Source organism: Marmota marmota, unplaced genomic scaffold (genome assembly GCF_001458135.2).
Source record: "Marmota marmota marmota unplaced genomic scaffold, marMar, whole genome shotgun sequence".
NCBI classification, from domain to species: Eukaryota; Metazoa; Chordata; class Mammalia; order Rodentia; family Sciuridae; genus Marmota; species Marmota marmota.
The window spans coordinates 17738806-17748919 of NW_026000229.1; the positions used below are offsets into that span (position 1 = coordinate 17738806).

General features: G+C 42.2%; 2 long non-coding RNA genes across 3 annotated transcripts in view; one reads left to right on the forward strand and one right to left on the reverse strand.

Moving 5' to 3' along the window:
• The window catches only part of LOC107137783, a 49144-nt gene that overhangs the window by 22601 nt on the left and 16429 nt on the right, over window positions 1–10114 (forward strand). The gene's annotated exons all lie outside the window — the stretch shown is intronic.
• LOC125613387 overlaps window positions 7877–10114 on the reverse strand; it is a 34442-nt gene continuing 32204 nt past the window's right edge. For both annotated transcript variants that reach the window (XR_007343961.1, XR_007343962.1), the window contains one exon: window positions 7877–9453. This is a non-coding gene — a long non-coding RNA (uncharacterized LOC125613387). The remainder of the gene's footprint in view (window positions 9454–10114) is intronic.

Here is a 10114-nt window from a genome sequence, read left to right on the forward strand (position 1 = left end):
CCTCCCAAAGTGGCCTGCTCTGTCAGGTAGACTGGGGTGGCACTGCCCTTAGACCAGGGCACCAGGAGCACTTGCTGGTGGACTTTGGTTTTCCAGGCCTCCTCGGGCCCTCCTCCAGTGCTACCCTAATCCCTGGGTGAGGAGTTCACAGGCTAAGTGACTTGTGCCTGTACCAGACCATTCTTGGAATACCAAAAAGTCTCAAATTCCCTGCTCAAGGCTCCCCGAATCCACTTTCAGGGCCCATGTGCCTCCCTTGCATCTCTCCAGTTGAGGGCAGACAGTGGTCCTGCTGTGCTTGTCCTTGTCCCAGGGCCACTGTTGGTGTGGGGGTGCACATGTAAGTTGGTGGAGACTAGTAGTTGAGGTACGATCCCCCAAACTCCCTCATGGTGTGAGACGGACCTGAGAGTGAAGAGAAAACAAGAAAAGTGGGAGGAACCAACTGATTGGGGCTCTTACCTGCTGCCATATTTGGACTTTGGACTTTGAGGAACATGAAATTTGGTCTGAACCTGCCATTGCATCTTGTTCTGAAGATGTATTTGTCAAGGTAGGAGGATGGAACATATTTTATCTCATGTTACCTTAGACTGACTCATGACTTAAATATTGAGGTATATGGTCTGTGGCCTGCATTTGTTCTCTTGCCTTGCACATGATAAGGTGGCCTTAGCTGGGGCAGGCCTGCTGCTCTGGCCTGGTATCTGCTCCTCAGCTTAGCCCTGCTGGAAGACCTCACTGTCCCCTATGTTTTCCTGTCATTAGACCCAGGGCCATCCTCACTTACCACTCTTCTATCCTGGTTCCCAAGAGCTCTGGGAAAGGAATTCCAACAATTGGGAACCAAATCTGGTGAATCAGGCTGGGACTTAAGCTAGGCCATTGCCTATGTTTGTTTCAAGACTTGAGAGGACATGGGAGCAGAGGGCTAGTTTTTTCTGAGTCCAGCCAGGTATTCTTCAGGTGGCTATATGAGTGCTCTGGGCATGGCAGCTTGCTGGCTGGAAGAGGGGGATGGTGGTTGGAGTTCTACTAAACTGGGAGCTGGTTTGACAGACCAGGAGTGAGAAGAGCCCAAGCCAGGGTAAGACCATACATGAGACTGGCCAAGCCCATCCTGGAGTCCGTACAGAGAATGGACTGGGCCCTGGACCACAACATTCAAAAGCCTATCCTCCTTATCCTGCCTCCCAGAAGGTGTTTTTCCAAGCTCCTCCCTTGGAAGGAGACTCATCCAGGGAGGAGGGAGAGTGTGTGGGCCGCTGAGGCTTGTGGGTAGCAGCAGAGTTCAGACAGTGCCTTCTGAGAGGTGGGCTTGCTACTGCAGGATTCCTTCTGCTTGGTGCCCTGTTCTCTCCTGGACTCACTGTGGACCTTGGTGTGGGGAGTCTGCTGGCAGCCTGAGTGAAGAGGAGACCCAAGTTCTAGAGCAAGGTACAGCAGCAGAGGACAAACATGAGCAGGATCCTGTTCATGTGCCAGCTCCTCCAACAGCTGCTCTGGCTGCCTGTCCCTTGCCAGAGTTCTTGCAACTTGTGGTTCTCCATTCACTCAGTCTACAGATGTGCACTGAGCCCCTGTGTGGCAGGCCCCTCTGTGTTGTCCTCTGAGTGTTGAGGACAGTCTTATGTTCTAGGGGCCATGCAGACAGCAAGGACACAGATGCATATATAATCCACTTCAGGTAGGACATAGATGCAGGACTGGGGACAGACAGTGACCAAGGATGTTAGATGGGTGGAGAGTGGGGAGCGGTTAGAGAAGGCCTCTCTGAAGAGATAACATTTGAATAGAGGCTCCAAGGAAGAGAAGGAGTCATGTGGATATTGGGCAAAGACCAAGGAGTCATGTGGATATTGGGCATAGTGGAGTGAAATGAATGAGGGGACATGGCAGAATCAAGGATGGGAGGTAGCTATGGCCCAGACCACAGAGGGCCTTATTGGCTGTGGTGAGGACTTTGGATGTCATTTATGTTGGTGGGACATTGTTGGCTGCTTGGAAGCAGGGCAGTCATATGACATATGTAGTTATTGGAATTGCTGTGTCGAAAATAGCCTGAGGGCCACATTGGAAGCCTGGAGATGCATCAGGAGGCTACAGAAACCCAGGCCAGTGAGTCCAGCTGTGTGGACGCAGGTGTTCTCAGGCAGCTTTAAGGGAGTTCTTGCACTTCAACATGCACTAAGTGGTGTGTGTGTGTGTGTGTGTGTGTGTGCCTTTATATTCATTAACCTCTAACTTGATTTTAGAGGGTGTAGCTAAGTGCAGAGTGCTTGCCTACCATGCAGGAGGTCCTGGGTTCAATTCCTAGTGCTGGGGGTTTGGGGAGATCCCTTTGACTATAAATGTAGGCTACCACACACATTCATGTGAGCAATGCCTGTGACTTTGGCACAACTAGGAATCAAGATTTTTAAATATCACATTACATATAGTCTCTGCCAGGATCTAGAAATGTTTATATCCATCATGACTTTGGAGTTATAGTAGTTATTAGATTTGCCACTAGATCTTTTATTTAATATGGTATTCATGAAGTACATTCATTAATATATCACAAATTTGTTCTTTAAAATATTTTGGGCACTATATTTCAATATGATTGGTTTCCTTAAAAGTCCTCTGTGTTTTATTTTATGCACTTAAAAATATTATTCTGATAAAGGGCCCCATAAGTTCCTAGCAAAAAAAGTGCTGGGAATTACATAGAAATAATATATGTGGTGAACTTTGGAAAGCAGTATGGAAATTCCTCAAAAGACTAGGAACAGACCCACGATGTGATCCAGCTATCCCACTCCTTGGTATGAATCTAAAAGAACTAAAATCAGTATAACACAGGAATACATGCATACCAATGTTTATGGCAGTTCAATTCACAATGATCGAGTTATGGAACCAGCCTAAGTGTCCTCCAGTAGAGGATTGAATAAAGAAAATGTATATATACAGAATGGAGTTTTACTCAGCCATAAAGAGGAAAGAAAATATGTCATTTTCTGGCAAACGAATAGAACTTGAGAATATAATACTAAGTGAAATAAGCCAGACTCAGAAAGTCAAGGGTTGAATGTTTTCTCTTATATGTGGAAGCTAGAGAGAAGTAAGGAATTTTTAAAAGTGAGGGGGTGTGGAGCTGATGAACATAGAAAGGAGAACAGTGGAGTTGAGGAAGGAGATCAAGGGCAGGGGATGAGAAAGGGGAAGAAGAAGGGAATGAAATCGACCAAACCATATTTTGTGCCTGAATGACTACGTCACAATGAATTTCACTTTTACGTATAACTAACACACCAACTTAAAAAAAAAAAAAGAAAGAAAAGGTGGGTGAAAAAGAGTTTGGTTCTAGTTGTGTTTTGCAGCTAGACTAAGTGTGGAACAGGGGAGTAGAGAAGTCAGGGCTGCTGGATCTCTGCCTGAGCCAGTAGATGGAAAGTGATGGTGTGGCAGATGAGGGGAGGCCAGGTTTAGGGGCAGCAGTTGTAATATTCCACTTGGGGCATACTGGTTATTGTAGAATGGGGAATATTTCTGTGCTGGGAAGAAGTCATTTATGTAAGGGTCTTGGCATATAGTGTGCACCCAATGGTAGCTGTAATTAATAACATCCCAGGACACACAGAAAGTGACAGTAATGAGAACTGAGGCAGGTCTCAAGAACATGGGTCCTGGAGACAGTTGTATCATAGGAATCTAGAGCTCAGAAGAAGGACTGGGGTGGGAGATTTGCTCTTGGGAAGCATCAGTCCCCAGGCTGTACTTAAAGCCAGAGGACCAGGTATGCCCATTTTCTGGATAACTGAGGCTCAGAACAATGAAACGAGTTACTTGCTATGGGCTGAACCAATTCTTTTTTTTTTTTTAATACTTATTGTTTAGTTATAGGTGAACACAATGTCTTTATTTTACTTTACGTGGTGCTGAGGATCAAGCCCAGTGCCTCACGTATGCTAGGTGAGTGCTCTACCTCTGAGCCACAACCGCAGCCCACTGAGCTAGTCCCTTAAGCCTGGTCTTTGGTTACTAGTGTTCCTACTCTGCTTCACCAGGCTGAAGATCACTAGCGTGGTGGGTAAGCCCCTCATGTAAGGACCATTGCAAAGGGGAACTGTTTGAGAAGCAGCCCCACTTTATGACTGGCCCAGAAAGAAGAAGTACTTATACAATGTTTCCTTCTGTGTTGACAAGAGGGACAACTTTCTCCCAATTCAGATCTCTGTGTGCCTGTGGCGCCCACGGGCATCTCACATTCAGTTCAGGGTGGAAACTGAACAGCTCCAGCCACAACGCACTCTAGGCAGAGGTTACTGCACAAGGTGGTAATTTACCTGCTCAGCCAGCAATGTTCTCATATATGATCGCTCATATTGATGCGAAACCTCAAACACTGTTTACCAGAAACACAAGGGTGGTTAGTAATTTTGTCTCAGACATGGATGGCAGGAGCAGTCGTGACCATCATGACTGACTGGGCCTCAGTTTCCTTATCTCTTAACCAAACAGTTTCACCAGGGGAGAGGAACATCCCTGAGGCTCTAAAATGAGGTTTTACTTTTCCCTGAACTTGCGTCATCTAGTGTGGATGCCCAGCAATTCTGGGGAAGGTCATCAGCCAAGGAGTGGAAAGTTTTGGGCATCAGGGTTTCTGTTCCTGGCTTGCTGCTCTGCTCCAAAGCAAATCTTTCCATATTTTGGGGCTTCCATCTGTTTAAAACCCTGAATAAGGGAAAACTTTTAGAAGTGGCTGGAGAGATGAATTTCATGATCACAGCACACTCAAAATACAACACAAAAAGCCCCAACAATCCTTTACTTGAATCACCATAGAAAAAGCATTTCTCAAATATTTTGTGTTATGCAGACCTTGAGCATTTGCATAAACATAAAATGTGATACATCACATCACATTTGGAGGCAGGAGACCTGGCCCCAATCTTGTGCTGCCACTTTCTAGATATGACCCAGGTAAGTGACCCAGGTAAGTTACACCAGGTGCCTACTCTGTGCCAGGTGCTTTACAGAAATGATCTCTTCCTAGTACGATAATCATTTTCCCTTTTAGAAATGAGCACTCTTGGGTGCAGGTCCCTAGCTAGCATGTGTCAGGTCTGGGATTCAAACCTAGGCTACTTAGATGATTTCACAATCCCTTTTCTACAAATTGTGCTTCCCCTCACCTCTTCTAGAAGTGGTAAACCCTAACCCTAACCTCTAACATTTTCTCTGAGGACAAAGTGCATGTGAAGTATCTGGGAAATAATAGGTGCTCAATACACACTAGTTTCTTCTTATTTGAGAGCTAAAGGAGATAATATAGGCTGATAGCTCCAAAAAGATGATTTCCATTCTTTCACTCCTTTGCCTTTCTTCACATATTCTCACCAGCATTAGAGCTATTGAGAAATACCTGGCAGGAAATACCCCCAAACCCTTGCTCCCAGAGTCTACTCTGACTCCAGTAAGCTATAGCCATTTAGCTTTCCTCCCCTCCCCTCTGCAGGCTGAGCTCCACCCTCTGTGTGCAGTCTGCACAGGGGTTTCTGCTGCTCCGAGGAGCTCTCCCTAATCTGCTAAGCACTCCCCTTACATCAGCCACTGCAGCCAGTGCATGGCTTGCATTTTCTTGTTTCATCCTTGGCACAAACCCTTGAGGAAGACATACTGGCAGCAAGGACATACTGGCATCTTAGAGAGGGGAAGTCACTTTCCTAAGGTCATACAATTCACCAGTAGCAAAGTCAGGATTAGAAATCTGTTCTGCCTTGCTCCAAAATTCTCCATGCCTCTTAGAACTGAAAATTTCCCATCTGCTCCCAGTTGTCTTCTTTACTCTCCTAACAACTTAGTAAAACAAATACAAGCCCAAAATAGATTATGTAAAAATGTAGATTCCTAGGCATTTGGGAGGACCTGGGGCTTTAAGTAAACAGCCATGGTCAAAGGGAGAATTCTGTGTGTTACATGGCAAAGGCCACGCAGATAGTCACACCCTCTGACTTAGTAATTGTACCTCTGGATTTCTGCTAAGGCTATATTTAACATAAACAAAAACCTCCACAAGTATATTTATCACAAAGTTATTTCAATATCTAAAGTTTAAAAGCAACATAACGGTCCAAAATAAAGAAATGGCTGGTAAAGTACTATACATCAGCAAGATGGAGCATTATGTAGCCATGAAAATGATAACTATTTCAACTATAGACAAATGGAGAAACATTGATGGACATAGTATATATGAATGAGTATAAAAAAGCGAAGTATTAAATACAAATGCAATATAATTGGAACTAAGCAAAGAATGTTGGCATGTGGGTTAAGTTCAGAAAGGAATTAGTGAAAATGGAAATAGTAGTGTTAGATCAATGAAATTACAGATGTTTTTATTTTTTTTAAAAGCAGTGGCTGGAATTAAAACAAACAAAAACAGTGCCTGATTGAGTTTAAAAACTCAAAGAATAAGAAAAATTCGAAGTTGAAAGTATTTCAACTCTGGTTGTAGCTCCTATTGTTTCTCTCTCTTTCTCTCTGATTACATTTTCTTGTACCCCTTTCATGCTAGTTTTAGTTAAAAGCAAAGCAAAACAATTAATTTTCTTCCTAATGGCCTGTACCCATTTCTTTCAGATCATTTGGACTCCTTTAATAAGATTTTTCTTGTTCATTACCATTTTTATTTTGAAAAGTTTTAAGCATACAAAAAAAATTCCAGAATATAATAAAATGGTCTGGTCATTTGTGTACTTTCTACTCAGTACAGAAAAATAAAACATTTAAAATACAGGAAAGGCCTCCTATGTGTACTCCAAACTGTTCCCATTCCTCCCTCTTTGTTGGTGGTTATGACTCTCCTAAATTTACTGTTCATCATGTTTTTCTACTCTCTCTCTCTCAGATTTATTCTTGTTTTGCATGATTCATTTTTTTTCTATGATTTATACTATGCTCATCATTTATATTCTTTTACAACTTGCTTGTTTTATTCAATATTGTTTGGGTGAGATTGATCCATATTGATGCCAATAGTTCATCCATTTTTACTGCTGTTCACCATTCTGTTCTGTGCTTCCTCTTGGTGTCTCACCCACATATATCTTCTTAGCACTCATCCTCTCCCTCTCACAGGCCTGGCTCTACACTGCTCTTTGACAGGTGGAGATGCTCTATTGTCACCTGGGGCAGGCCCAAAAGGCTGGGATTTAACAGTCCTCACCAAAGACTGGATGGGAGTTGTTGGATACATATACAGCTCCCCTGCTCCCTGGAGAAGATAATTCTGAGGCATTGCTCTACACGCTTCCTCAGGTTTTCTAGTGGGATTAAGCTCCAGTTAGTTGCCCCCCTTGGTCATTTGCTTTATAATCATCTCAGGCCAGGTTCTCTAGAAAGAGATAATCATGAAAAATACCCGCCTAGTTAAAAAACAGAAATAACAACAAAGAAAAATGATTATCAATAGATAAGAAGTCCTGGTTAGGTGGTGCACACTTGTAATCTGAGCTACTTGGGAGGCTGAAACAGGAGGATTCCACGTTCAAAGCCAGCTTGGACAACTTAGTAAGATCCTGTCTCAAAATAAGAATAAAAAGGATTGGGGATTTAGTGCAGTGGTTGTATGTGCAAGGCCTTGGGTTCAATCCCTAGTACCACACATACACACACACACACACACACACGCACACACACACGCCCACACACTCATGCACACAAGATAGGAAAAAAGAAAGCACATAGCAAAATAACAGATTAAAAGCCAACCATATCACCCGGGCGCAGTGGTGCATGCCTGTAATCCCAGTGGCTCAGGAGGCTGAGGCAAGAAGATCCAAATTCAAAGTCAGCCTCAGTAAAAGCAAGGTGCTAAGCAACTCATTGAGACCCTGTCTCCAAATAAAATACAAAATAGAACTGGGGATGTGGCTCAGTGGTCTAGTGCCCCTGAGTTCAATCCCTGGTACTCCAAAAAAGCCAACCATATCAATAATCACAATAAGTGTAAATGAATTAAATTAAAGCAGATATTGCCATGTTGAATTTTTAAAAGTTCAATTATGTGTCATCTACAAGAAATCCATTTTAAACAAAAAAAAAAACACAAATATGTTAGAAGTAAAGGGATGAGAAGATCTACAATGCTAATGCTGGTCAAAAGAAAACTGAAGTGGTTACATTAATACCAAGTAAAGAAGATTTTAGAGCAAAGAATATTACTATGGATAAAGAGGGTAATTTCATAATGACAAGGGGTCAACTCATCAAGATGACATAATAATTCTAATTATTTATACACCTCACAACTTATTCAAAATACATGAAGTTGGGGCTGGGATTATGGCTCAGTGGTAGAGCGCTTGCCTAGCACAGGCGGGACCCGGGTTTGATCCTCAGCACCACATAAAAATAAAGACATTGTGTTGTGTCCATCTACACCTAAAAAATAAATATTAAAAAAACCCAAAATACATGAATTGAAAACTGATAGAAGTACAAGGAGTTATAGAAAAATCCACAATTATAGTTTGAGATTTTAAAATTCCTCTCTAAAGAATTAATAGAACAAAAATATAGATAATCAGCCCATGAAGATCCATTCATTTGGAACAGAAGGTACAGGAATGGGGCAAGTGACAATGAGTTAAGGCTCCTGCAGGGCAAGATAATAGACCAAAACATGGAGACAGAGAAGATGAACTCACAGCCTCTGGAGAATGAGGGAAAGGAAATGTTTGGCAAACACAAAGTCCTCCTATTAATAACCATAATTAGGTCAAAGATATCCAGTTTCCATGGTCTCAGTCATCCTTTTTATTTTTATATAAGCCATCTATACATTTTTGCCACAGAACTGATCAGGAGCAGAACCTTTGGATTTGAAGTCAAGCTGAGAGAACAGCCTGTGACTAAGAGGAGACTTGCTTTTGAGTCTAGTCCTAGAGACATGTCTGAGTGACTCAAGCATAGAAGGTTGAAATATAAAGAAATGATATAATCCATCATAAATTAGGAGAATGACTAAGACCTTATCTGTCATTCACCTTCAAGGAAAATTACCATTGAGGCACATCCAGATCATCATCGTCTCTTCAGCAAATTCTAGGAACAACAGACAACCTGTTGCATGAAGTGTGGCCATCCTGTCAACTCAAACCATTTTGAATCAGGTTCCCCAAAATGCAGGTTGGCTGGAATAAGAGTGGAGTGGGAGATCATGTTGAAGGGAGAGGGAACCAGTTAGAAAAGAGGCCCTTCTTTCAGAAGGGAGACAGAGATTCTTTAAATTTCTCCAATTTCTCCCCTTTCTGACTGTTATCCTCAATCCAGGAGCATAATCTGGTCCTGAAAAACCAATCATAGATGTGTGGACTTCTCTAGAAATGCTGAAACAAACCCTGATCAAAAGGGAATTTGGAGTCTTGAAGAAACATCAGCTTTGGAGTCTAGATGCACCTAGATTTATTTATTTATTTATTTATTTTTTTGTTATCTATCTATTTATTTATTTATTTATTTTTTATTGGTTGTTCAAAACATTACACAGCTCATGACATATCATCTTCCATACATTTGATTCAAGTGGGTTATGAACTCCCATTTTTTACCCCAAATACAAGTTGCAGAATCACATCGGTTACACATCCACATTTTTACATAATACCATATTAGTGACTGTTGTATTCTGCTACCTTTCCTATCCCCTACTATCCCCCCTCCCCTTCCCTCTCATCTTCCCTCTCTACCCCATCTGCTGTTGTTTTAATTCTCTCCCTTGGTTTTTTTTTTCCCCTTTCCCCTCACAAACTCTTATACGTAACTTTGTGTAACAATGAGGGTTTCCTTCCATTTCCATAGTTTCCCTTCTCTCTCCCTTTCTCTCCCCCCACTAGTCTCTGTTTAATGTTAATCTTTTCCTCATGCTCTTCTTCCCTGTTCTGATCTTAGTTGCTCTCTTTATATCAAAGAAGACATTTGGCATTTGTTTTTTAAGGATTGGCTAGCTTCACTTAGCATAATCTGCTCTAATGCCATCCATTTCCCTGCAAAATCCATGATTTTGTCATTTTTTAGTGCTGCGTAATACTCCATTGTGTATAAATGCCACAGTTTTTTA